The 26,780-nt window shown below is 41.1% G+C and overlaps 1 protein-coding gene and 1 long non-coding RNA gene across 6 annotated transcripts in view; one reads left to right on the top strand and one right to left on the bottom strand.

The window, feature by feature from the left end:
- Positions 1 to 26,780, bottom strand: part of GRIN2D (glutamate ionotropic receptor NMDA type subunit 2D) — an 855,799-nt gene that overhangs the window by 788,120 nt on the left and 40,899 nt on the right. The window lies entirely within an intron of this gene.
- LOC130294621 (uncharacterized) overlaps positions 1 to 26,780 on the top strand; it is a 51,326-nt gene that overhangs the window by 18,647 nt on the left and 5,899 nt on the right. Inside the window, exon 3 of the long non-coding RNA XR_008848555.1 lies at positions 20,826 to 20,951. This is a non-coding gene — a long non-coding RNA (uncharacterized LOC130294621). The remainder of the gene's footprint in view (positions 1 to 20,825; positions 20,952 to 26,780) is intronic.

The raw sequence follows: 26,780 nt of genomic DNA, 5'->3' as shown, positions 1-26,780 counted from the left end.
ACAACAGGATCATGGAACTGGATCAGGTAAGTATTGTTGTTATCAGTGTCACCCGTACTACACACCTGTACCAACAGATTAGTGCAGGTAACACTGATGACAGTTTTCCTTTAGGGTAGGGTCACATATAACGGATCCGCAGTGTATTTTAAACTGCGGATCCGCCTGTGACCCGACCCATTTTGTGCCTCCAGATGTTGCCACCCCCTTCCCCTGCCTCGACTGGTCCCTGTCCTGCTCGCAGCAGCAATCCGCCGCTACGAACAGCCACACAGGGGGCCTGCGAGTCGCCGAGTGCACTCTGACATTGTGCGCAGTGCACTCAGACATCGTGGCTACACCGCGATGTCAGAGTGGACTCGGCAACTAGCAGAGCCCCTGTGTGGCTGCACGTAGCGGCGGATTGCCGCTGCGAGCAGGCCAGGGGCGAGACGAGGCGGGGAAATGGGGGGGTTAACAGCTGGAGGCACCACAAAATGGGTCTGGTCACCGGCTGACCTGTAGCGAAAAATACGCTGCAGATCCGTTATGTGTGACCCTACCCTTACAGGGAACCTGTCACCAGTTCCACGCTGCCCAAAACATAAGCAGCATGAAACAATGAAAGGGACTGTTAACATAGTAATCTGTGATGCCCTCTGAATGGTTGTGTAATTTTAGAGTAAAAATTGAGTACTTGGTCCAGAAACAGGGCTCCTAGGCATCCCTATGGTCCCTGTCCCTGATTGACAGGTCTCTCTATATAAGCAAAAAGAGTTCTCAACATTGAAATTGCAATCCTAAGAAGGAAAATTCATGAATTTATTGAAATCACATGATCAACAGGCGTGTTTAAAAAATGACCCCTGACACTCTATACAACTATACAACTGGTTTTATGACCAAATCAATGTAACGCCAAGCTATTAATGCTTCTGGAATGAAGACCGTAGGAGTCCAGCTACATTATGTCACCCCACACCGTAGAGTAGATTATGCATAACTATCCGGCTTGTAGCATTAGATCATATGACCACACAGATCATATTGGTATTTCCTTATCAGTAGAACATCTGACCACATGTATAGTATTAGCCTCTCCGTATCAGACCATTTGACCACAAATATATCAATAGCCTCCCCTTATCCGAAAAATATCCATGCACATGTACAGTAATAGTCTCACCTTATCAGATATCCACTTGATCACGAGCATAGCAATAGCCCCATCTTATCAGAAGTATAACTGGCCACACATATGGCACTTGACTTTCCTTATCAGAAGCCTATCCAACTGCATGTATAGCATTAGCCTCTCCTTATCAAAAGTCAATTTAATTACATATATATATATATATATATATATATATATATATATATATATATAGCATTAACTTCTCCTCATCAGAAGTCAATTTAACCACACATATAGCAATAGCTTCTACTTATCAGAAGTCCATCTGACCACATATATAGCATTAACCTTTCCTTATTAAAAGTTCATCCTCAAAAGTCCATCTGACCACACTGGGCATTGGTGTAACATTGGGGTTTTCCTTATTTGAAAATGGCATCTTACTGTGTAACAGAATCTAAGCTGATTATAAGCAAAATAAATGTCAATACAGGATAAGAATCCAACAAAAGAATAACTAAAAACATTCCTTGGTATGTAATGTTTTCACGTAACTTCAGTAGTGAAGATAAACAAGAACAAATTCCAGTAGCCGTATGTCAATGTCACAGCACTTTTATTGCCCAAAAAATAAAATGCACTTCTCTTGCTTCCAGACTGCAGATAATTTAACAAGTTTTGCAAGCAGAACAAATACCCTTACTTAAGGTCACATAGCAAATGGGTTTCTTTCTGTAGCTTAAAGGGGTACTCCAGGAAAAAACTTTTTTATATATATCAACTGGCTCCAGAAAGTTAAACAGATTTGTAAATTACTTCTATTATAAAATATTAATCATTTCAGTACTCTTGAGCTTCTGAAGTTAAGGTTGTTCTTTTCTGTCTAAATCCTCTCTGATGACACCTGTCTCGGGAAACGCCCAGTTTAGAAGCAAATCCCCATAGCAAACCTCTTCTAGAGTGGGCATCTCCCATCAGAGAGGATTTAGACAGAAAAGAACAACCTTAACTTCAGAAGCTCATAAGTACTGAAAGGATTAAGATTTTTTAATAGAAGTAATTTACAAATCTGTTTAACTTTCTGGAGCCAGTTGAGATAGATATATATATATATATATATATATATATAAACATTTTCCTGGAATACCCCTTTAACTTTGTTTTATCCTGGCAACTTAGTAATATGGTAAAAAGATTATCCCAATGCTAGACAAGAGGCAAACACTCAGTTGAGTTGTTTGTTCAGAGATTTCTTAGCAATCTTTATAAGAATTCCTGTATTTATATATTTGGTTAAGATGGATGTGTTTGGTATCTAGGATAAAACCTTTTGAAATCCACATAGTCCTAGCAATGATTGTAGATACAGGGATTGGGGTGAGTTAGTAAGTAGGACCACCCACTGGACTCCTAAGATGAGAATAAATATAACTAAAGAAAGGACACCTTCTACTGATTATTTTCCCAAAAACTATTTATCAGTCTGCACATCTCATGTTCTATAATATGATGCTGGCATATCAGACACTATGGGGGAACAATACTAAGACGTGTTTCACACACCAGTCTTAAGCAAATCCCTGGTAGTTTACTTTTGCACTGGATTTATGAAGAGACGCACATCTCTTTATAAATCCAAGAGGATCTGAGGCTGCCCCATGTGGCAACCTCGAAAATCTATGCTAGCTTAAAGGGGTACTCTGCACCCCTAGACATCTTATTCCCTATCCAAAGGATAGGGGATAAGATGTCAGATTGCTGGGGTCCCGCTGTTGGGGACCCCCAGGATCTCGGCTGCAGCACCCACCTGTATGGCTTTCATCTCACACGCTGGAGGCTTCGGATCCTAACCACAATGGTGGACGAGCATGACGTCACGACTCTGCCCCGTGTGACGGACCTCCCATAGACTTGCATTGAGGGGGCGGAGCGTGACGTCACACGGGGCGGAGTCGTGACGTCACGCTCGTCTGCCATTGTGGTCGGGATCCGAAGCCTCCAGCGTTGCCGGTGTGAAGTGGAAGCCGTACAGGTGGGTACTGCTGCCAAGATCCCGGGGGTCCCCAGCAGCGGGACCCCGGTGATCTCACATCTTATACCCTATCCTTTGGATAGGGGATAAGATGTCTAGAGGTGCGGAGTACCCCTTTAAAGCTGGCATAGATTTCCACTACAATGGCCCTCATTTACTTAGAAAATCGGGTTGTAAGTCTATCTTGCTTTCTTACCCGACTGCTTTTTTCCCCTGGTATTTATTATTATGTCGCATCCTGTTTGTCGCACGTGCGTTTTGTTGGTTTTGGTCTCCAACTCCTCTGAGCTGTCGGGAAAAAATCCACAACAATTCAACAAATTCGGGTTGGAAACCTTTATAAATACGTGGGAAAGCTCAGAAATGTCGGGTTACGCCCCTTTTTCGGGTTTGGGAGAATCCACATCGGGTCCGTCGGGAAAAAATGTTGCATCGTGTCGCAGCCTGGCGCACCATCTCTGCGACATGGCGCAGACAAAGATGCGACAAAAAAACCCGACAAAAGAAGTCGGGTTTAGAATAGTAAATGAGGGCCAATGTATAACTGCTAGTACGCATCGATTGTAGTCAATTTGGGCAAGGATTGGCCGTGCCCCCTTTGCACAAAATAGAGCACTCTCAGCATCAAGCCCCACCAGCCTGGCAAGCGCTGCGCACATCGTTTAGAAATGGTGTGCAAACCCCCTGGGGATTTTTGGCCGATTTGAGCCAATTACACAGCTTAATAAATGTTCCCCTAAGTTCAGTGAGACAGGTTTCCATCAAACATTAAATATGTTTTTTTTTTATTTTACATTGCTATACTCAGTATTTTAAAACTGCATCATAAAGCATTTTGTGGGCTATGTTTACACAATCTGGTGGGCACTAGGGCCACTTAGAAATGTGCCGTTTTATAGATGGCAATGCATGTTCTTTTGGACTCCGCAGAAAGAATAGACTTAATTTCGATCAGAATTTCCACAGCAGAAATAGCTGGCGTGGAAATTCTGCCATGTGGACAGTGCAGCAGAATCCCATTGAAATCATATATTCCGTGCGGACATTCCACACAAGTTTCGCTTGTGTGAACCCGGCTTTATGCACAGAGAAAATGTCATTAACCCCTTGTCTTATATTATTTGGAAGGTATGACTACATAAAACTGCCTGTCCTATGGATATATCATTAACAAAAATTATAATATGATGCTGGCAAATTAGACACTATGGGGGAACTATACTAAGACCTGTATTTCACACACAAGTCTTAAAGGGGTACTCCGCTGCTCAGCTTTTGAAACAAAATGTTACAAACGATTAGAGCTGGCGCCGGGAGCTCGTGAGATCATAGCCCCACCCCATCATGATGTCACGCCCCACCCCCTCAATGCAAGTCTATGGGAGGGGGTGTGGCAGCCATCACGCCCCCTCCCATAGACTTGCATTGAGGGGGCGGTGCATGAGGTCATAAGGGGCAGGGCTATGGCATCACAAGCTCCCGGCGCCGTCTCTAATCTTTTAGAACATTTTGTTACAAACCTGAGCAGCGGAGTACCCCTTTAAGGAAATCCCTGGTAGTTTATAAAGGCCAATGCAGGTTCAGAACTTAGAAGCGGCATTCACAGTCTCTTTTGTTATCTCAGGGCTCACAGACATGTCTGCCCACTGTGCTGCAAGGTCTTTCTTGTGTCCTAAATGAGAGTAATAGCAGTTCTGATTTAAGATACACATTTTTGGAGCACTTGAGTACTAGGTCTGCTCTTTGCAACTTTTGGGCGCTCTCCAGCAATTGTCGGGATCTCAGTGGTAGAAATGGGATCTAACAAACACATGTCAGGGTATGTTTACACACACAGAAAAACATAATCAGCTTAAAATATGGCCGTAAATTAAATATGTTCTTTTTTTCGTGTGTGAACATACCTTATAACATGTTCGGTAAGTCCACATTAAACAATACAGGCAATGTACTCCATCTCTTTGCAAATAGAACAAATACAACATTTTTTTCTTCAGGTCATACTGGAAATCTACAGCGAAGAACAAGGTTTCTTTTTCTCATTTCATCCATACTTACCAATAGTGCTCCTATTGGCTTTCGACTTTGTGTTTTCAGCATCAGATTCTCTACTGACAAATCCTCCTGACAGTTGTCTGTCCACTCTTCTCTCCCAGCACATCTAAGGAGTCTTGCCTCTAAGGCTAAGTTCACAGCGGGTAAGAACGTATACTTGACAGTATGCACTTACTTTTAGCTAAACACATACATTGTCAAATGTTACATGTGCCTACCACCAAAAAATGGCAGTCATATGCAATTATAACGAAAAAAATATGTCTTTGCGCAATAATCAAATAATAACTTATGAGAATTACAGTGGACACAGATTAATTCTCATCTAGTATAATAGAAAATAATTTCTATCTTAGATATACAGGAAAAGTAAACTAAGACTAATATTTTTTTTAAAATACCCTTAAAATAAATGTCATTTAATTAAGAGTTTTAGTCTCATAAAAATGAAGTACGACCTCTCGTAAACAGCTAAAAATAATAAAGGTCTGACGGATGCTCAGAAGGAAGGAAGCATGTGGCAGGCATTTTAAATTCCCTAGAGTAATGCTGCTCTTTAACCCAACACTCATTCCGTATTCAGGTGTATATGTCACATTTACTAAACGTGTGATGTGTGCTGTTTGTCAGAAAACATAGTCATGCAAGATTAATGCTGACACAGAGCCTTGATTTTAATGTGTAATCATCCTTCATGGCAGCAGGAATGCACACACCATCACTGGGTTAAACACGCAAGACTGCTTAATAGGAGACACCAGCAGCCGCAATCTATGCATAAGCTTCAATGATTTGCAGCAAAACAAGCAAGACATGTCTCATATGATGCTTCCTAAGGAATAAGAATGCATAGCAAAACAGGAAATGTATGATGGGGTGGAGCTGTGGAAAAAAATAGGAAGCTTAAAGAAGTATTCCAGGATTTTTTATTTTTATTTGACTGTGCTACAGGGGCTGTAAAGTGTGTGTACTTCATAATATAGTGTTTGTACCTGTGTTTGATGGCTGGTCTTGCAATTCTTAAGTGATATTTGCACCAATGTTTATTTTAAACAGCGTATAAAATGAGTGTTGTCTTAGCTTTTACCAGGTTGCAGTACAGCCTGAGACATTACATCACTAATCAGGTGTTGAAAGGGATCAAGTCTGGGTAGAGCAACCGCTGGGTGGGAGGGAGATCATTCTCCACTGGGCTGCAGGGAATTGTGTTTTAATTACAGCACAGCATGAAAGGCAGCTCAGGTGTGCTGCAATGGGTGGGGTGGCTGATGTGTGGGAGGGAGAAAAGTGACCTCACACTTACCAACAAGGGATCCTAGGACTCGTAGTTAGAAGGAGGGAACTCCAACAGGAAATAGCCATTTCACAAAAAGATAGCAGCAGAGTTATGGTGGACTCACAACACAACCATTTAGCTCCAAGAAAAACACGGATCATGTCCATTACTCTCTGGTAAGTACTAAAGTCACATTATGGTGGATAACCCCTTTACATTACATAGTCACCTACTATTTTATTTTTTTACATTATTTCATACGGGCCGGTATGAGGGCTCATTTTTTGAACCCTTGTTCTGAAGTTTTTATCGGTACCATTTTTGTATTGATTGGACTTTTTGATCACTTTTTATTCATTTTTTTCATGATATAAAAAGTGACCAAAAATGCACTATTTTGGACTTTGGAATTTTTTGGGCGCTCACGCCATTGACCGTGCAATTTAATTAATTATATATTTTTATAGTTCCGAGATTTCCGCACGCGGCGATACCATATATGTTTATTTTTATTTACACAGTTTTTTTTTTATGGGAAAAGGGGGGTGATTCAAACTTTTATTAGGGAAGGGGTTAAATGACCTTTGTTAACTTTGTTTTCACTTTTTTTTGCAGTGCTATAGCTCCCATAGGGACCTAAAACACTGCACACACTGATCTCCTATGCTGATCCCTGCAAAGCCATAGCTTTGCACGGATCAGTGAGATAGGGGCTTGATTGCTCAAGCCTGTAGCTCAGGCATGAAGCAATCAATCGACGATCGGATGCCGCAGAGACAGGTAAGGAGACCTCCGCTTGCGTCCTTGCTGATCGGAACATCGCGATTTTATCGCGATGTCCCGATCAGCGGGACTGAGATGCCAGGAAGCGTTTACTTTTGTTTTCAGACGCAGCGATCAATGCCGCGCGCTGTTAGCCCAGGGTCCCGGCTATGATTAGCAGCCGGGACCGACCCGGTGTGATGTGGGGTCACGGCGTGACCCCATTTTAAACACCGGGACCGGGCGTAGGGCATACAGGTACGTCCTTAAGGAGTTAAAATTGCGTGCGTCTTATATGCCGGAGCGTCTTATATGGTGAAAAATACAGTAGATGTTTCCCTGATCATAGTTAAACATTACATCAAAATATTCTCAAACTAACACACATTGCTGCCCATCTGACAAATACAGTGTAGCATTCAAAGGTTAAAAATTCTAAGACAGTCCCATACAGTAGATTTTTGAGGAAATATTGTGCTGCGTATACAGGAAGAAAATTATCAACATTTATTTCAAATGTCACAAGGAAGATGGGAATGAAATGAAATGACTACACTTTGTGAGAATAAATTGATCTAATGCAAATGGAACTGAGTTGGAAAAAAAGATATATTGATGTTTAGCAGCTCTCACAGTTCTGCTCGACAATCTTCATTTATTACTAGAATTTATAAGAACGGGTTTGTTTGTCTTTAATGTTTAGTATGATAAACAAATGGAAGCAATAGCTCCAGTGTGTAGTCAGCATTTGTAAGCAAGAATAATTTATTCACCTATATATCGCTACTGTTCCTTGCAGAGACCAACATGGCAGAATAATACATGCACAATAAGAGCATACCCTGAAAACTATGATATATGACGGTGACAGTAAATCACGTTTCCTTCCACCGTGCCAGTGAGTTTTGCAATGCGCTTACATTAATGTGCTGCTGATCTTGCACCAGTTAAATTAGATTACACTTTATATGTTAATAAGCAGAGACTGAAGAGAAACATTCACTCATACAGGAGGTCACTATGGTTTCCTGCTTATTATAACCGCAGCAGAAAGAACATAATACATACATCTCTATGCGTATAATTTGTCATGTCACAAGGTGTGAAAATCATTGCTTTCCCTATTTTGATAGATTTTCAGCATTGTGTATTGTAGAAGTCAATATTATGATGTGTTTTGTTTCTTATAATTGTTCATTTTGTACCCCTTGTTGCGGAATCCACAGCAATTTAGAATATAGGATTTAAAGGGAAAAAAAACTATTGTTTTAATACTGGCCACTAAGCCTAGTAAGAAACTGGTTTCATGTACTGTACAGATCACTTTCTAGCAGTGTCCTCCTTTTCATCACAAATAGGAATACAGTGAAAGATGACACCAGAGTATAGATAAGACACTATTCACAATAGCTGAAGCTCAGAGCTCATCCTCCCCTCCCTGTAGAATGACCTCTGCACAGGTCCCACAGCATGCCTAGAAAACTCTACAATTTTTAGTAAATGGATCATCTCCAGATCTTTGTGTCTATGCCCATTGAGCTTGCCTTAACCCCTTAAGGACGCAGACAATTACATTTTTACGTTTTTGTTTTTTCCTCCTCGCCTTCAAAAAATCATAGCTCTTTTATATTTTCATCCACAGACTAATATGAAGGCTTGTTTTCTGCGCGACCAGTTGTCCGTTGTAATGCCATCACTCACTTTACCATAAAATGTATGGCGCAACCAAAAAAATACTATTTGTGTGGTGAAATAAAAAAAATAACGCAATTTTGCTAATTTTGGAAGGTTTTGTTTTCATGCCGTACAGTTTACGGTAAAAATGACATGTGTTCTTTATTCTTTGGGTCAATACAATTAAAATGTTACCCATGATAACATACTTTTCTATTACTGTTGCGCTTAAAAAAAAACTTTTTAACCAAATAAGTACATTTAAAATCTCCCTATTTTGAAGACCTATAACTTTTTCATTTTTCCGTATAAGCGGCGGTATGCGGGCTCTTTTTTTGCGCCATGATCTGTACTTTTTCTTGATACCATATTTGCTTATATAAAACTTTAAATCCATTTTTTATTAATTTTTTTTAGAATAAAATTTAATAAAAAAGCAGCTATTTTGGACTTTTTTACGTTCAAGCCGTTCACCGTACCGGTCATCTTCTGCTCTGGTCTGCGAGAAGGCAGATCAGGGCAGAAGATGCCGTGGAGGCAGCGGAGGCAGGTGAGGAGACCTCCGTCTGCCGTGCTGGATGATCGGATCGCTGCGGCAGCGCTGCGGGCGATCCGATCATCCATTTTAATGACCACGATGCTGCTGATGCCGTGATCTGTATTGATCACGGCATCTGAGGGGTTAATGGTGGACATGCGCGGGATCGCGGATGTCCGCCATTACGGGCGGGTCCCTGGCTGCGATCAGCAGCCGGGACCTGCCGCGCATGATCCTGGCATCGCTCCGAGGCTCGCGGTTATGCTTAGGATGTAAATGAATGTCTTGTTGCGTTAAGGACCACCTCACCAGGACGTACATTTACATCCTGCGTTGTTAAGGGGTTAAAGCATATCTTTAAATGCTATTAAAACAGCTCAGGCAAGATGGCTGCTACCATAATAATGTACAACAAAATGAAAAAAAATAAAAAAAATGCAATCATAAAATAGCAAAACAGAATATGTTTAGGTATCTGGCTCTAATCGGTAAAGAAAGATTCTAGGTAATACATGTGAACATTATGCTTTCCATAGTAATATTGGGAATAGTGTTTTGGTGATGCCATTCTTCATTTCTACAACTAAATAATGAAAGCTTTGCTCTACGGTGTTACCCAACAGATTCTCATTTTAAGATGACACGAAAAACGAATTTATAGTTTAAAGCAGTAATGCTATCCCCAAGGTATTACTGGAATTATTCAAAAATCTAAAAAAAAGGAAAGATATGTCACTTGTGGCTTGAATTTTTTTTTTTATTAAGATACCAATGGACCAGTGAAAGCTGCTAAAGGAGTTATCCACGGACACAATTTTTTTTTTTAAATGCTCAGGTGCTGCTAAAATAAAATAAAAAAATAGGGCATATTCACCTGCCCTGCTCCCCAAATATGCTGGTCCTCTCAGCTTTTTTTTGTGACTAGACAACCATGAGCAGGTAACTGCTGTGGACATTCACTGGCAGAGCAGGAAATACATCACAGGAAGGAGGAAGAGGCTGAGAGGATCAGGAAGGGCAGGAATGCAGTGGTGGGCATGTGGGGCAGGTACATATGTTTTATTTATGCATTATTATGCAGCACCTGTTATTCTTTCTTAAAATTTTTTTCTAAATGTTAATATATATATAATAATATGTTCTTTCTGGGGAAGGAAAATTGAAAATTAGGCCCAATTTTGACATATACTCACTTTTGTTGCCAGGATTTAGACATTAATGGCTGTGTGTTGTTATTTTGAGGGAACACAAATGTTCTGTCCGCTTTTGTGCTTTTCTATTTTTCTGTTTTGGTGGCTGGGCAGTTTTCTTTGCTATTCTCCCTGGCTAGGGAATATTTATAGAACCATAGAATGTGTTGGCAGATAAGAACCATTTGGCCCATCTAATCTCCCCAATAATCTGAATACTATGAATAGTCCCTGGGCCTATCTTATATGAAGGATAGGCTTATGCTTATCCCATGCATGTTTAAAACCCTTCGCTGTATTTGCAGCTACCACTTTTGCAGGAAGGCTATTCCATGCATCCACTACTCTCTCAGTAAAGTAATACTTCCTGATATTACTTTTAAACCTTTGTCCCTCTAATTTAAAACTATGTCCTCTTGTGGTAGTTTTTCTTCTTTCAAATATGCTCTCCTCCTTTACCGTGTTGATTCCCTTTATTCCCTCTGTCTCTTCTGTCTTCCAAGCTATGCATGTTAATGTCCTTTAACCTTTCCTGGTAAGTTTTGTCCTGCAATCCATGTACTAGTTTAGAAGCTCTTCTTTGAACTTTCTCTAGAGTATATATCCTTTTGGAGATACGGCCTCCAGTACTGTGCACAATACTCCAAGTGAGGCCTCACCAGTGTTCTGTACTGCGGCATGAGCACTTCTCTCTTTCTACTGCTTATACCTCTCCCTATACATCCAAGCATTCTTCTAGCATTTCCTGCTGCTCTATTACATTGTCTTCCTACATTTAAGTCTTCTGAAATAATTACTCCTAAATCCCTTTCCTCAGATACTGAGGTCAGGACTGTGTCAAATAATCTATATTCTGCCCTTGGGTTTTTACGCTCCAGGCGCATTATCTTGCACTTATCCACATAAAATTTCAGTTGCCAGAGTTCTGACCATTCTTCTAATTTTCCTAAATCCTTTTCCATTTGGTGTATCTCTCCAGGAACTTCAACCCTGCTACATCTTTGTGTCATCAGCAAAAAGACATACCTTACCATCGAGACCTTTTGCGATATCACTAATGAAGATATTAAACTAAATTATAAAAAAATCCATAAGATTTGTTTGACATGATCTCCCTGAAGTAAACCCATGTTGTTTTTCATCTTGCAATCAATGGGATTTTAGATGTTCCACAATCCTATCCTTTAGTAGGGTTTCCATTAATTTCCCCACTATTGATGTCAGACTTACTGGCCTATAGTTTCTTGATTCCTCCCTACTACCTTTCTTGTGAATGGGCATGACATTTGCTAATTTCCAATCTTCCGGGACAACTCCTGTTACCATTGATTGGTTAAATAAATTTGTTAACGGTTTTGCTAGCTCACCACTAAGCTCTTTTAATAATTTTGGGTGTATCCCATCAGGCCCCTGTGATTTATTTGTCTTCACTTTAGACAGCAAACGTAGAACCTCTTCCTCTGTAAAGACACATGCATCAAACGATTCCTTAGTTTTCCTCTCTTTTTCTTCTGTAAAAACTGAACAGAAGTATTCATTAAGGCAGTTGGCTAGCCCCTTATTCTCTTGTATATACCTTCCTTCCTTTGTTTTTCATTTAGTTATTCCTTGTTTTAATTTCCTTTTTTTCATTTATATATCTGAAGAATGTCTTATCCCCTTTTTTCACAGACTGAGCTAGTTTTTTTTCTGCCTGCGCTTTAGAAGTTCTTATAACTTGCTTGGCCTCTTTCTGCCTAGTCTTGTAGATTTCCCTATCTTCATTGCTCTGGGTTGTTTTATAATTACTAAATGCTAGTATTTAAAAAAAAATGTTTTTATTATGATTAAAGCTCTCAGCCAATGACAGCTTGGGTGTGGCTATTTAAACCCGAGCACTCCTGAACTCTGTGCTGGTTATTGGTTTTACTCTGACTATGTTATCAGTTTGACCTTTGCTATGTTTCTTTGTCTTTGTTTTAACCATGGTTATTATATTCCTGTTTATCATAGATTTTAGTATGCTTGGTTTTTAGAACATCTGTGGTGTTTAGGATTATGTATGTCTGTTCTGCTTAACCTTGTTATCCTAGTCTGTGTTCACACTGTGTGTCTTGCTTGTACTCATATTCCTCCATGTTTGGAGTTTGGTTTTGTATATTCCTGTTTGGTATTCTTACCGGTATTCCCCCATGTGTTGGAGTTTGGTTTTGTGGAGTCTGTTCAGACTCCTCCGTTTCTCAGTCTAGTGTTCCGTGTATTATATTTCTGTTTAGTATTTTTGTCCCTCCATGTTTGGAGTGGTGAGTCTAGTTTGTTCTTTGTCTCCAGTGTGAACAGTGTTCTATGTTTCCTGATCTGTTTAGTGTTTTTCATTCAGTTCATCTGTTCATCCCCTGCATCTCCTGGTTTCTGCTGTATATTTGTTCCATATCTAGTCTTGTTCATTTATTCATGTCTGCCGTTAATTTTTATTCCAGTTTCTGAACTGTATGTTAGTACACTATATCCTGCCCTGTTCGTATATTTATATCTTGTCTGGTTTATCTGATTGTTTGGTTGTTTTCCCGTTATGTTTCTGACCTGTTTCTGACAATGTACAGTATTATTTGTGTACCTTTATGCCTTGCACTTTAGCCCAGGTAGGGACCGGCACTGTGGATGGGCAAGTAGGCAGGGAGAGTATTTCTAGGGACAGCTTAAGGCTCACTCTCCATGTCCATTCCGTCGGTCATGACAACATTACACACTGTTTTATAGGCTGTGCACTCACTATTTTACATTGTAGTAGAGTGTCATTTCTTTAGTGTTGTCACATAAAAAGGTATAAGAAAATATTTACAAAAATGTGAGGGGTATACATACTTATGTAAAATACTGTAAAACTCATTATAACAACAAGTAATATTTGCACATTTGAGGGAACAAGTCACATAAAATAATTACAAATATCTTTCTCCTCAATGTTACATTATGCTCCAAACCACTGAATCATTTTGCAGCTGTAGTAGGAAAGGATTCATGGCTTATATTTCACTCTCTCTCACCATTAAATAATTGTTAAAATTATAGTGTCTAAAAGTAATGTAGGGAATAATGCAGATAATGCATCTTTTGCAACTTTTAATCCTGACCATGTCTTATGAAATTATGTCAACATCATACCTTGGGCCTAAATAGCAAGGTATTATCCATTGAAATTACCTTAAGGTGGAAATACAAACTTCTGCCAGCACTATCAATCACCTAGATATTGAGAAAGGCATCCACAGCTCAAGTAGTATTCACCTGGTATTTCAGAGCAGACCTATTATAAATTAATTTTGCGTTCGTTGAGTAAATCTCATATTTGGTTGTATAACATATATTGATTTACAGCATAATTTAATCAATGTTTACTGTATGTTTTTAAAAATTCGATCTACACACAGTGACACCCACTGATACTGTGCCCAGTGCATTGCATTACAACAATCTGTCCCATTCCATGTTCAGTGTTCCATAGCTGAAAACAGACAACGTTTGTCACCTAAAGGATCAATAAGCTATGGGGTGTTCTGTTTATTTCTTTTCTGATATTTTCCTCTGTGTGAGTCCCAAACTATGGGTATATAATCATTCAGCTACTAGAAGAAGAGATGATTACTCAAGCTTCTTTGAATAATATGCTGCACAACTAGTCGTGGAAGTAATGGTCTTTTTATTGAAGTTATATACAACTAACCACCAACATTTTTGGTTCAATCAAAATGGTCTTTTATTGGTGATAAATTTCACCTAAAATGTATTTTGTTGGAACCCAAACTTTTTGAAGACTAATTTCAGATTCCTTCAACCCCTGATGCTTTACACTGAGCATCCAAGAGCTAAGCAGCAATGCCCCTGATCCTGTACACTGAGCATCCAAGAGCTAAGCAGCAATGCTGTATGTGTCATGTCTGGGTAGGGAGCAGTGCAAATTTGAGCTTGCTCCATACCTATTTGGATAATCCACCCTAAATGGTGACTTCCAGCTGGGAGACAGTCCCTACAATAGACCAAGTAAATTGGGCATCAGGAAAAGTCAGACAGGCCAAGTCAGCAACACACAGGCAAATCGGTACAAAATCAGTAGACAATTAATTAGTCAGGGACAAGACATAGGGTCAAAACCTAAAGGGAAGCGTAGTCCCAATTCAGAATCAGAAGCCGAGTCAGGACAAGCAATGGTCAAATCTAGAGGGCAGCGAAATACAAAGTAAGTAGGCAAAGGAAAGGTCAGGTCACAAGCAGAGGTCAGGTAACAGGAAATAACACCTAGCAACAGAATTGTGAATGAAGGGAAGAATCCACAATAACGTAAATTCAGCTAGTGAGCTGCCTATATAAATCTCCTGCCACTGGGAGGTGTAAGCGCTGATGCCACAGCTGATTGCCCCTGGTGCTCCCACCTCCTGATAGGCCAGACAGGCCGCAACACACAGTGAAGAACAGGCCTGCAACATGCAGACATCACTAGCTGGGTGAGTGAGGAGCAGAGGCAATGCTGACACCTGGCCAGGCATGTATGTTCCACTATGCATCACAGCTGCCACTCACTACATTCACTGGGCTGGGAACTCTACATCTGGCCCATCTGTAAGTGTACTGTACAGGAGCAGAGGCTCTTGCCTTTGATAGGAGTCCCTGATCATGTACATACTTGCATGGGCATTGCAGGACATTTGGGGGAATGCCAAATTGTTATCAGTTGACCTAGTGCAGTATTTCCTAACTAGTGTGTCTCCAGCTGCTGGAAATTGTAGTTTTGCACACTGGTTAGGAAACACTGATCTACTGGGTAAAGTAGCACCACTCTGCCACCAGTAATATCCTGACCAAATGTTTGAAAAGCTGTGTGCATTTTACAGTCATCCCTCAAGTTACAATATTAATTAGTTGAGACCATTACTCTATGGAAACCTGGTAAGTGGTTCTGAAGCCTCCAAAATGTCATCCAAAAATAGGAAAAAGTGAGGATTATAGAAAAATAATTAGATAACTAATAGAGATAAAGCAAGTCCATACATATAAAAGTAAGAAAGAGCTGCTGGGAGCTGTAAATCACTGTCTATGTAGAGGAGAGGAGCTTCTTCAGGGTCCTGTACAGTACACAGTGTCCTAAAAAAGTAAAATGGAGCCGCCTTTACCTGGTGTCCAAAGGAGCAACTAACCACAGGTAAAGAGTAGTACAGAACATGTAGTACTTCCCTGTACTGTAGGAGGCGCTACCAGACAGCTGCCCTTCAGTGCATACGCTTCAGTAATACAGGAGTTTTACCAGTGAATGTCCATCCTGATTGGTCGGTTCTTCCAGCCATTGACACGTTTCACAGATCTGGACTGTCTGTAGTATTGTATGTGTAGTCTGGTATCAAGGTACAATGGTCCAAAAAAGACTATTATATGTTGAAACTATTGTATGTTGAGGCCATTGTAAGTTGAGGGATCACTGTATAAGATATTTGCCATGCAGACTGTCACATGTAAAAAAGCCAAATGGGAACAAACAGATTCTTTTACTCTGGTACTGTTAGATATAACCATTCATATACTTATTACTGATGATAAGATGTACTTTTCAGTAAATTATAGCGTTCCAACACACACGCACTAAGCATGAGCAGCAATCCTGTACTCTCATGAGGTGTGATCATATGACTCTGTTTATAACAGCAAACAGAGAGTATTTTAATGACTCCTTTTTTACTGTTTTTCTTGTTATTCTAATATAACATTTAATAAACTTAGTATTGTATACATATAATAGCAAGTTTTGTGTCACTTTGTTCCTCTCTTCACACTTACCCTTTCACCTGGAAGACAAAATTTACACATTTCCAACATAAAGTATAAATGTAGGTGTTGTAAATGTAATTGACCTTAAGGAAGAGAGCATGCCTCTCTTATAACATGTTGTCCATAACCTATTGTTTTATATATTTCTAATAAATAAGTGCTGCATAAAGTCACATATGGCCTATTGTAAATGAGAAGTGTCTCTACACAGTGCGGTACTGTCCGTGATGACTGGGCCCGACCAGGTGGTAGTAGAACAATTGTCTTTGATCACGGAAGAGCTACCACCATGTTGTCAATGTATGCATACAATTTCAGGAGGAATTACAGAGGAAACGGATAATACAAAGGAAGAATGCTCCAGAATTGTTATTTCATGAGAAATGGAAATATTTCAAAAAACAAGTCCCCTGTAATAGTTATGTAATCTGCCTTTGACTGTATCTGATCAGTACTGTATACTCCTGTGTAGTCTGCAGTGTAATGATACAAGAAGAATGACCAAAAAATGTAAAATGCACAATTGTTTAATCCTGGATTGGCTCCTGGTTTTAATCCTGGATTGGCCCCTGATTTCAACTACTATGGTATTTTTATTAGGATGTCTTATAGATGTTCTAACTGAAAAGGAACCTGTCCCCACAAAGATGATATCCAAAATATTGGCATGCTATAGAGCAGGAGAATATGAGCAGATTCATATATATACATCTTTGTGGGAAAAGATTCAGTATAACCTTTCATCTCTTAAAGGGGTACTCTGCCCCTAGACATCTAATTCCCTATTCAAAAGATAGGGGATAAGATGTCTGATTGTGGGGGTCCCGCCACTGGGGACCCCTGCGATCTCTCCTGCTGCACCCCCATACATCAGCAGTCTGGAGATATGTTTGCTCCGTGGCTGATGATGGGCGATACAGGGGACAGGGTATCGGGACGTCATGGCCCCGCCCCTCGTGACATCATGCCCCCTCAATGCAAGTCTATGGGAGGGGGCGTGGTGGCCATCAATCCCCCCTCTCATAGGCTTGCATTGAGAGGGCGGGGCCATGACATCACGATACCCCATACCCTGTATTGCCCGTCATCAGCCACGGAGCAAACATATCTCCAGGCTTCTGATGTACAGGGGGTGCTGCAGGAGATATCACTGGGGTCCCCGTGATCAGACATCTTATCCCCTATCCTTTATCGCTGATCTTACTTGGAGGTGGTCCTATCATTGAGTGACTCTTTTCACTGGACTCCTAAAAAGAGCAGGAATTTCAATCAATAAGTTGTAAGAAGCATGTTATTCTTAATCTTGTCTCACAAAGATATATATATATATATATATATATATATATATACATTGACCCCCCGACCTACGATGGCCCCGACATACGATCATTTCAACATATGATGGCCTCTCAGAGGCCATTGCATGTTGAAGGCAGCATCAATATACAATGCTTTTGTATGTCGGGGCCATCGCATAAACGGCTGTCCGGCAGCGCAGACTGCTTCAGCTGCCACCGGATAGCCGTTTACGGTGCCCTGTGTGGTCCTCGGGGCTCCGGCACGTTCTCTTCGGGATCCCCTGCATGGTTGTCATCACGTCGCTGCGCATGCCGTCCCGTCATCCAACAGGAGCGCCGTGCGTAGCGACGTGATGGCGGCAACGTGAGAGCGAGGATGCCGGGGAAGCAGAGGCCTTGCCGGAGCGTCGGGGACACCCCGGGGACACGGCTACAGCGATGGAGGGCGACATCCAGGGCAGTGGTGATGAGCCGTGACAGTCCGGAGCGGCGGGGACACGTGGGTATAACCTCCAATACCAGTGGTCTTCAACCTGCGAACCTCCAGATGTTGCAAAACTACAACTCCCAGCATGCCTGGACAGCCAACGGCTGTCCGGGCATGCTGGGTGTTGTAGTTTTGCAACATCTGGAGGTCCGCAGGTTGTAGACCACTGTCCTATACTTTACATTGCACGGATCCCTCAACATACGATGGTTTCAACAAACGATGGTTCATTTGGAACGGATTACCATCGTATACTGAGGGACCACTGTATATATATATATATATATATATATATATATATATATATATAATTTTTTATTTATTTATATAAGTCTACTCAGCTCTTCTTGTTCTGTAACATGATGCTCAGAGATTGGTAAGCATTTTCATGGTGACAGGTCCCTTTTAGAGAGTTCCATCTAGCAAACAAATAGGAATGGGCTGGACCGCTAGGCTACCAGAGGATTCTCCAGTGGTCCCAGCTGTAACACAAAATATTGGCCCCTAAAACAACAAAGCAACAACGTTTCAGTAGAAGACAATTCCATTGGAAGCCAGCAGGATCATTACCTCAGGAGATGCTTCGCGAATAATCTCCTAGATTACACCGATGATATGTTGTTTATATGTAATGATAGTAAAAAATCGATATGAACATGTCCTGTAGTGATGGATTGTAGGATCTCTCAAACATTTCCTCTAGTGTGACCCAACACTGAAAATGGATCTGGTTTACAACCATTGCTCGTCTTTTGAGCATAAACGTGCAGAAGCCATTCTTTCTTTGGAAAATACATTTACTGGCACGCTGCCAAATACTAAAATGTCCAAATGTTTAATACAATGATCCCTCAACTTACAATGGCCTCAACATACAATAGTTTCAACATACACTGGTCTTTTCTGGACCATTGTAAGTTGAAACCAGACTCAACATACAATGCTACGGACAGTCCAGATCTGTGAAACTTGTCAATAGCTGGAAGATTTGACCAATCAAATGGGCAATTTACCGGTAAAACCCCTGTATTCCTGAAGTTTATGCACTGACTGGTGTCTGGTAGCGCCCCCTACAGTACAGGGTGGTATTACATGTTCTGTACTCTTTACCTGTGCCAGGGTTAGCTGCTCCTTTGGACACCATGTGAGGGCGATCCCATGTTACTTTTTTAGGACACTGCGTGCACTCTACTGTCTATGTCAGTGTTTCCCAAGCAGGGTGCCCCCAGCTGTTGCAAAACTACAACTCCCAGCATGCCCAGACAGCCTTTGGCTGTCCGGGCATGCTGGGAGTTGTAGTTTTGCAACAGCTGGAGGCTCCATGCTTGGGAAACACTGACATAGAATGTGATTTAAAGCTCCCAGCAGATCTTTATTACTTTTATATATAAGAACTTGCTTTATCTGTATTAGTTATCTACTTATTTTTCTTTTATTTTCACTTTTTCCTATTTTTGGATGACATTTTGGTGCCTTTAGAATCAATTACCAGGTTTCCATAGAGTTCTGGTCTCAACATACAATGGTTTCAACATACAATGGTCGTCCCAGAAGCTGGGTTCACATCACGCTTTTGCCATACTGTTTTCAATCCGTTTTTCTAAAGAAAACCGTATGGCAAAAAAAACTGATGGAACAGTATGGAAAAAAGTAAACCGTATGCGTTTTTAAACAGTATACTGTTTTTAAAAGTGCATACAGTTCCGTCCGTTTTATAGAAAAAAAATTCATCCGTTTTTGAAAATGTTGTCCATTTTTAATGGGAGGGGTCTTGGGTGGGGACTTTAGGATTCAAATGCGCATGTGCAAAGTAAAAAAGGTATACGTTTTTCCCGTATGGAACCGTATACATGTGCGTTTCCCATTGACATCCATGTTAAAAAAAAAAACATATGTGGTTGCAGTACGGTTGTTAAACCGGAGTCAAAACCGTGGTTGACCACGATTTTGTCTCCGGTTTAAAAACCGTACTGCAACCGCATACGTTTTTTTTATGGAGGTCAATGGGAAACGCACATGTATACGGTTCCATACGGGAAAAATGTATAAGTTTTTACTTTGCACATGCGCATTTGAATCCTAAAGTCCCCACCCAAGACCTCTCCCATTAAAAATGTACAAAATTTTCAAAAACGTATGTTTTTTTTTTCTATAAAAACTGACGGAACTGTATGCACTTTTAAAAACAGTATACTGTTTAAAAACGCATACGGTTTACTTTTTTCCATACTGTTCCATCCGTTTTTTTGCCATATGGTTTTCTTTAGAAAAAATGGATTGAAAACAGTATGGCAAAAACGTGATGTGAACCCAGCCTTAAATATTGTAACTTGAGGACCACTGTTTTCCTATTTTGCATGTATATTTCTGCACCTGCTCTGACACTGGAAAGTACAGACACAACCTGGAGAATTCTGCAGCTGAAATGAATAACAAAAAAAAAATAATAATAATTGCAGATAAAAAAAAAAAAAAAAAAAAGAAAGAATTGTTTATATTTTCAAAGGACGACGCAGAGAACATAAGATTCTTTTAATGATATTCCTGAAGTGTGTTCTGCTTTTCATATGAAATAATGCACTCTTGTTTCTTATGCGTTGCAGGATCCAAGGTTTCCGTGACCCCAAAGCTGCTGTCATTATTCCTGCAGGAGAAATATCTCTGCTCATGCTGGCTTCCTATCTATAATTCTATAAGTCGCTGCTAGATGGCTAACACAAGCGTCTGCTGTAAGTAAGAAGTGATTGAATGCTGCACTGCAGCACGGGTCCCTCTAGTGCTGTAGAACAGAAATATAATTACACAACTTGGTTCCTCCGCTTGAATTGGAGTCTCTGCCAGTTTGGGTTTCATACTGTAGGAAGTAATGTTTTATTTTGTAAAATGTGCCGACCATTCAGCAGGGGTCAGTAAGTAAGCTTGGGATTTGGCTTCTATTGAAAATAACAGAATCCTTTGTAAAGGCAAAATATGATCTTTAGGGAACACACTATTAGAGATATTTACTACCTACATATAGAGTATTTGATTTCTTTTACTGCACTGGCAGATACCAAATAGGGATACAAGTGAGGCTTGTACTTGTTGGTTTACACACATACATAGGTCTAATATTTAAAAGGATGTCACGGGTATTACCGTATACACTCGAGTATAAGCCGACCCGAATATAAGCCAAGGCCCCTAATTTCACCCCAAAAACCCAGAAAAAAAAAAAAAAAAAAAAAAAAGTTATTGACTCGACTATAAGCCTAGGGTGGGAAATACATCATTCCCCCATGTCATCATCCAGACCCCCATCATCATCCCCCCCCTTCATCATCACCACCTGTCAATCCCTTCATCAGTGGTCTTTAACCTGCGGACCTCCAGATGTTGCAAAACTACAACTCCCAGCATGCCCGGAGTTGTAGTTTTGAAACCTCTGGAGATCCAAAGGTTGAAGACCACTGCAGCCTTTGTCATCATCCAGACCCCCCCCCCCTTCCCCTTTAGTTTTCTGCTCACCTCCCCTCGGGATCGTCCGGTGGGGAGGGTTAGTCGTTTCGGGCTGTCCATTTTCACCGGGGGGCCTCTCTTCTCCGCACTCTGGGCCCGGCCCCGGACTAGCAACGTTGCCTTGACAACGACGCACAGGGATGTTAAGCCGCGCATGAACGCACCTGTGCATTGTCATCAAGGCAACGTCACTAGTCCGGGGCAGGGCCCGGAGCGTGGAGAAGAAGCCCCCCGGTGAAAATGGACAGCCCGGAACGACTAACCCTCCCCACCGGACGGTCCCTGCAGCATAGATGGCCCGAACCGGCTCACCCTAACTTCCCACCGAGGGGAGGTGAGTAGAAAACTAAAGGGGGGGGGGGGGTCTGGATGATAACGAAGGCTGCAGTGGTATTCAACCTGCGGACCTCCAGAGGTTTCAAAACTACAACTCCCAGCATGCCCGGACAGCCGATGGCTGTCTGGGCATGCTGAGAGTTGTAGTTTTGCAACATCTGGAGGTCCGCAGGTTGAAGACCACTGATGAATGGATTGACATGCGGAGAGTTCACTCGAGTAAAAGCCGAGTGGGGCGTTTTCAGCACGAAAAATCGTGCTGAAAAACTTGGCTTATACTCGAGTATATACGGTACTTTATAGGTTTATTATGGACGTGGGCGTATTACAGCTCCATTCCATTTCCAAATTGTACAGGAAGGTGTATAATGTTACATAGAAGTGGGTGTGAGCTGAGCCTTTTGCACTTTTTGATGATTTTGGAAAATTCTAGATGATGTATTATAGTAGTTTTTTTTCCCCCTAGAAGCATCACATTTCTCTGTATGTAGAATGTATAAAGTTATAATGTAAAGGCCCATGGGCTGTAGGAGATGTAGGGACCATGGGGGGTATTTATGAAGCATTTTACCCTAGTTTTCTTGGGTAAATTTGTCGCAATATTTTAGCGCAGTGTGTTTTTTGTGACTTTTCCTGCAACTTTTCATTTACCTGTGTTTTGGATTGTTGCTGTGGCAGATGTGTTTTTGGTAGATTTTTTGCAGTGGTCAGGGATTTATGAAAAAATGTAAAAAAAAAGTTGCATACTTTGGTGCAACCCACCAAAACAAGTGCTAATCACCACCAAAAAAAAAGCTTACAGACTAACCGTGGACAATGTTATTAAAAGGTTGCATAATTGACGCATGGATTAAAAAGTCTCAGAAAAACATCATACAAAGGGGAGAACTGATGCAAGAAATGTGATCAGCAACACATTAATCACATGCCCTGCACCATGTAATACATTTGGTGCAGATACACAGTAAAAAGATGTTCACCTACTCCACTTTTCTTGAATACCCCCCAGTGTGTTTAGAGGCGTTAAAGGGGCACCCCGGTGGAATTTTTTTTTTTTAATAAACTGGTTTTTAGAAAGTTAAACAGATTTGTAAATTACTTCTATTAAAAACTTATCAGCTGCTGGATGCTCTATAGGAATTGACACTTCTCTCCATGTCAGGAACTGTCCAGAGTAGGAGCAAATCCCCATAACAAACCTATCCTGCTCTGGACAGTTCCTGACATGGACAGAGGTGTCAGCAGAGAGTACTGTGGTCAGACAGAAAGGAAATTCAAAAAGAAAAGAACTTCCTGTGCATACAGCAGCTGATAAGTACTGGAAGGATTCATATTTTTTTAATAGAAGTAATTTAAAAATATGTTTAACTTTCTGGCACAAGTTGATAAAAAAAAATTGTTTTCCGCCGGAGTACCCCCTTAACCACTTAACCTCTTAAGGACACCGTGACCCCGCATCACACCGGGTCGGTCCTGGCTGCTATTCATAGCCGGGACCCTGGGCTAACAGCGTGCGGCACAGATCGTTGTGCCGCACGCTATTAACTCTTCAGACGCGGCGATTAAAGTTGACCGCGTCTGAAAGTAAAAGTAAACGCTTCCCGGCAGCTCAGTTGGCTGAACAGGACATTGCGATAAAATCGCAATGTCCCGATCAGCTAGGACGCGAGCGGAGGACCCCTTACCTGTCTCCGCCGTGACCGATTGGGGTTTGATTGCTCCAAGCCTGAGCTACAGGCTTGAGCAATAGAGCCCCTATCTCGCTGATCCATGCAAAGCTATTTTCAGGGATCAGCATAAGAGATCAATGTGTGCAGTGTTATAGGTCCCTATGGGAGTTATAGTACTGCAAAAAAAAAGTGAAAAAAAAAAAAAAAGATAACAAAGGTCATTTAACCCCTTCCCTAATAAAAGTTTGAATCACCCCCCTTTTCCCATAAAAAAAAAAACTGTGCAAATAAAAATAAACATATGAGGTATCGCCGCGTGCAGAAATGTCCGAACAATAAAAATATATAGTTAATTAAATCGCATGGTCAATGGCGTACGCGCAAATAAATTCCAAAGTCTGAAATAGCGTATTTTTGGTCACTTTTTATATCATGAAAAAATTTATAAAAAGCAATCAAAAAGTCCGATCAATACAAAAATGGTACCGATAAAAACTTCTGAACACGGCGCAAAAAATAAGTCCTCATACCGGCTCGTAGGCGGAAAAATAAAAAAGTTATAGGGGTTAGAAGATGACATTTTTAACATATACATTTTTCTGCATGTAGTTATGATTTTTTTCCGAAGTGCGACAATATCCAACCTATATAAGTAGGGTATCATTTTAACCTTATGGACCTACAGAATAAAGATGCATTGCGTAGAAACGGAAGCCCCCAAAAGTTACAAAATGACATTTTTTCTTCAATTTTGTCGCACAATAAAAAATGTTTCCGTTTCGCCGTGGATTATTGGGTAAAATTACAAATGTCACTGCAAAGTAGAATTGGTGGCGCAAACAATAAGCCATCATATGGAATTTTATGTGCAAAATTGAAAGTGGTATGATTTTTAGAAGGTGATGAGGAAAAAATGAAAATGCAAAACGGAAAAACCCTGCGTCCTTAAAGGGGTTGTGCGCTGCCCTGCAGTTCGGAGCTCCGCTCACAGCGTCCGGAAGTTCATTACTCCGAATGCTGTGTGCGGGCTTCCGTGTTCTCAGCCGCCGGGCGTGACGTCACGCCCCCTTCCCATAGACTTTGGTAGAGGGGGCAGGCGTGACGTCACGAAGGGGCCGGGCGTGACGTCACGCCCGGAGGCTGCGAACACGGAAGCCCGTACACAGCGTTCAGAGTAATAAACTTCCGGAAGCTGTGAGCGGAGCTCCGAACTGCAGGGCAGCGCACAACCCCTTTAAGGACCTAGGGCGTACGGGTACGCCGTGGCTCCTTGGTACTTAAGGACCCAGGGAGTACCTTTACACTTGTGGATATTCCGGTCCCTGCTGCGCACTGGGCGGGGACCGGAATGGCGTGCCTGCTTAAATCATTCAGCAGGCATCCCGTGCAAATGCCTTGGGGGGTCGCTGATGATTTCAGATCGGCAATTTGCTGTGATTATGGGTAGTACACCCCTTAGGGAATGTAACAAGGGGTGCAGAGAGCATTTATGCCCCACTGGTGTCTGACAAACTTTTGGAACAGTGGTCCATGAAAATTAAAAATTGTATTTTTCATTTGCACAGCCCACTGTTCCAAAAGTCTGTCAAACGTCAGTGGGGTATAAATGCTCACTGCACCCATTGTTACATTCTGTGAGGGGTGTAGTTTCTGAAATAGGGTCACATGTGGGGGGGGGGGGGGGGGGGGGAGTCCCCTGTTCTGGCACAATGGGGGCTTTGTAAACGCACATGGCCCCCGACTTGAAAACTGGCCAAATTCTCTCTCCAAAAGCCCAATGGTGCCCCTTCTCTTCTGAGCCCTGTAGTGTGCCAGCAGAGAAATTTACATCCACATATGGGGTATTTACATAAACGGGGTTACATATTTTGGGGGTTATTTTCTCCTATTACCTCTTGTAAAAATATTTTCATTTACACATTCGACTTTAACAAAAAGTTGTCAAACACCTGTGGGGTGTTAAGGCTCACTGTACCCCTTGTTACATTCCCTGAGGGGTGTAGCTTCCAAAATAGTATGCCATGTGTTTTTTTTTCTGTTCTGGCACCATAGGGGCTTCCTAAATGTGACATGCCCCTCAAAAACCATTTCAGCAAAATTTGCTTTCAAAAAGCCAAATTGGACTCATCTTCTGAGCATTGTAGTGCACTCACAGTGCACTTGACATCCACACATGGGGTATTTCTATACTCTGGTGCATTTTCATGGGGCATTTCATGGGGGCATTTCATGGGGCATTTTCTGGGGAAAAAACAGCATTTTAGTGAAAAAAAAATTATAATTCATTTACACATCCAACTTTAACGAAAAGTCATCAAACACCTGTGGGGTGTTAAGGCTCACTGTACCCCTCACTGTTCCTTGAGGGGTGTAGTTTCAAAAATAGTATGCCATGTTGGGGGGGTGCTGTTCCGGCACCATATGGGCTTCCTAAACGTGACATGCCCCCCAAAAATCATTTAAAAAAAACTCACTCTCCAAAATTGCTCCTTCCCTTCTGAGCCCTCTAGTGCACCAAAAGAGCACTTTGCGCTAACATATGAGGTATTTCCTTACTCGAGAGAAATTGGGTTAAAACTTATTAGGGAGATTTCTCTCCTATTACCCCTTGTAAAAATTAAAAAACTGGGTCTACAAGAACATGCGAGTGTTAAAAAAATTAAGATTTTGAATCTTCTCCTTCACTTTGCTGCTATTCCTGTGAAACCCTAAAGGGTTAAAACACTTTCTGAATGTCATTTTGAATACTTTGAGGGGTGCAGTTTTTATAATGGGGCCATTTATAGGGTATTTCTAATATGAAGGCCCTTCAAATCCACTTCAAAACTAAACTGGTCCTTGAAAAATTTCAATTTGAAAAATTTTGTGAAGTATTGGAAAATTGCTGATGAACTTTGAAGCCGTCTGATCTCTTCCACAAGTAAAAACATGTCAACTTTATGATGGAAACATAAAGTAGACATATTGCATATGTGAATCAATATATAATTTATTTGGAATATCCATTTTCCTTATAAGCAGAAAGTTTCAAAGTTAAAAAAAAAGCAACATTTT

The sequence above is a fragment of the Hyla sarda genome, chromosome 10, assembly GCF_029499605.1.
Source record: "Hyla sarda isolate aHylSar1 chromosome 10, aHylSar1.hap1, whole genome shotgun sequence".
Classification (NCBI taxonomy): domain Eukaryota; kingdom Metazoa; phylum Chordata; class Amphibia; order Anura; family Hylidae; genus Hyla; species Hyla sarda.
This window is presented reverse-complemented; position numbering and strand designations above follow the sequence as displayed.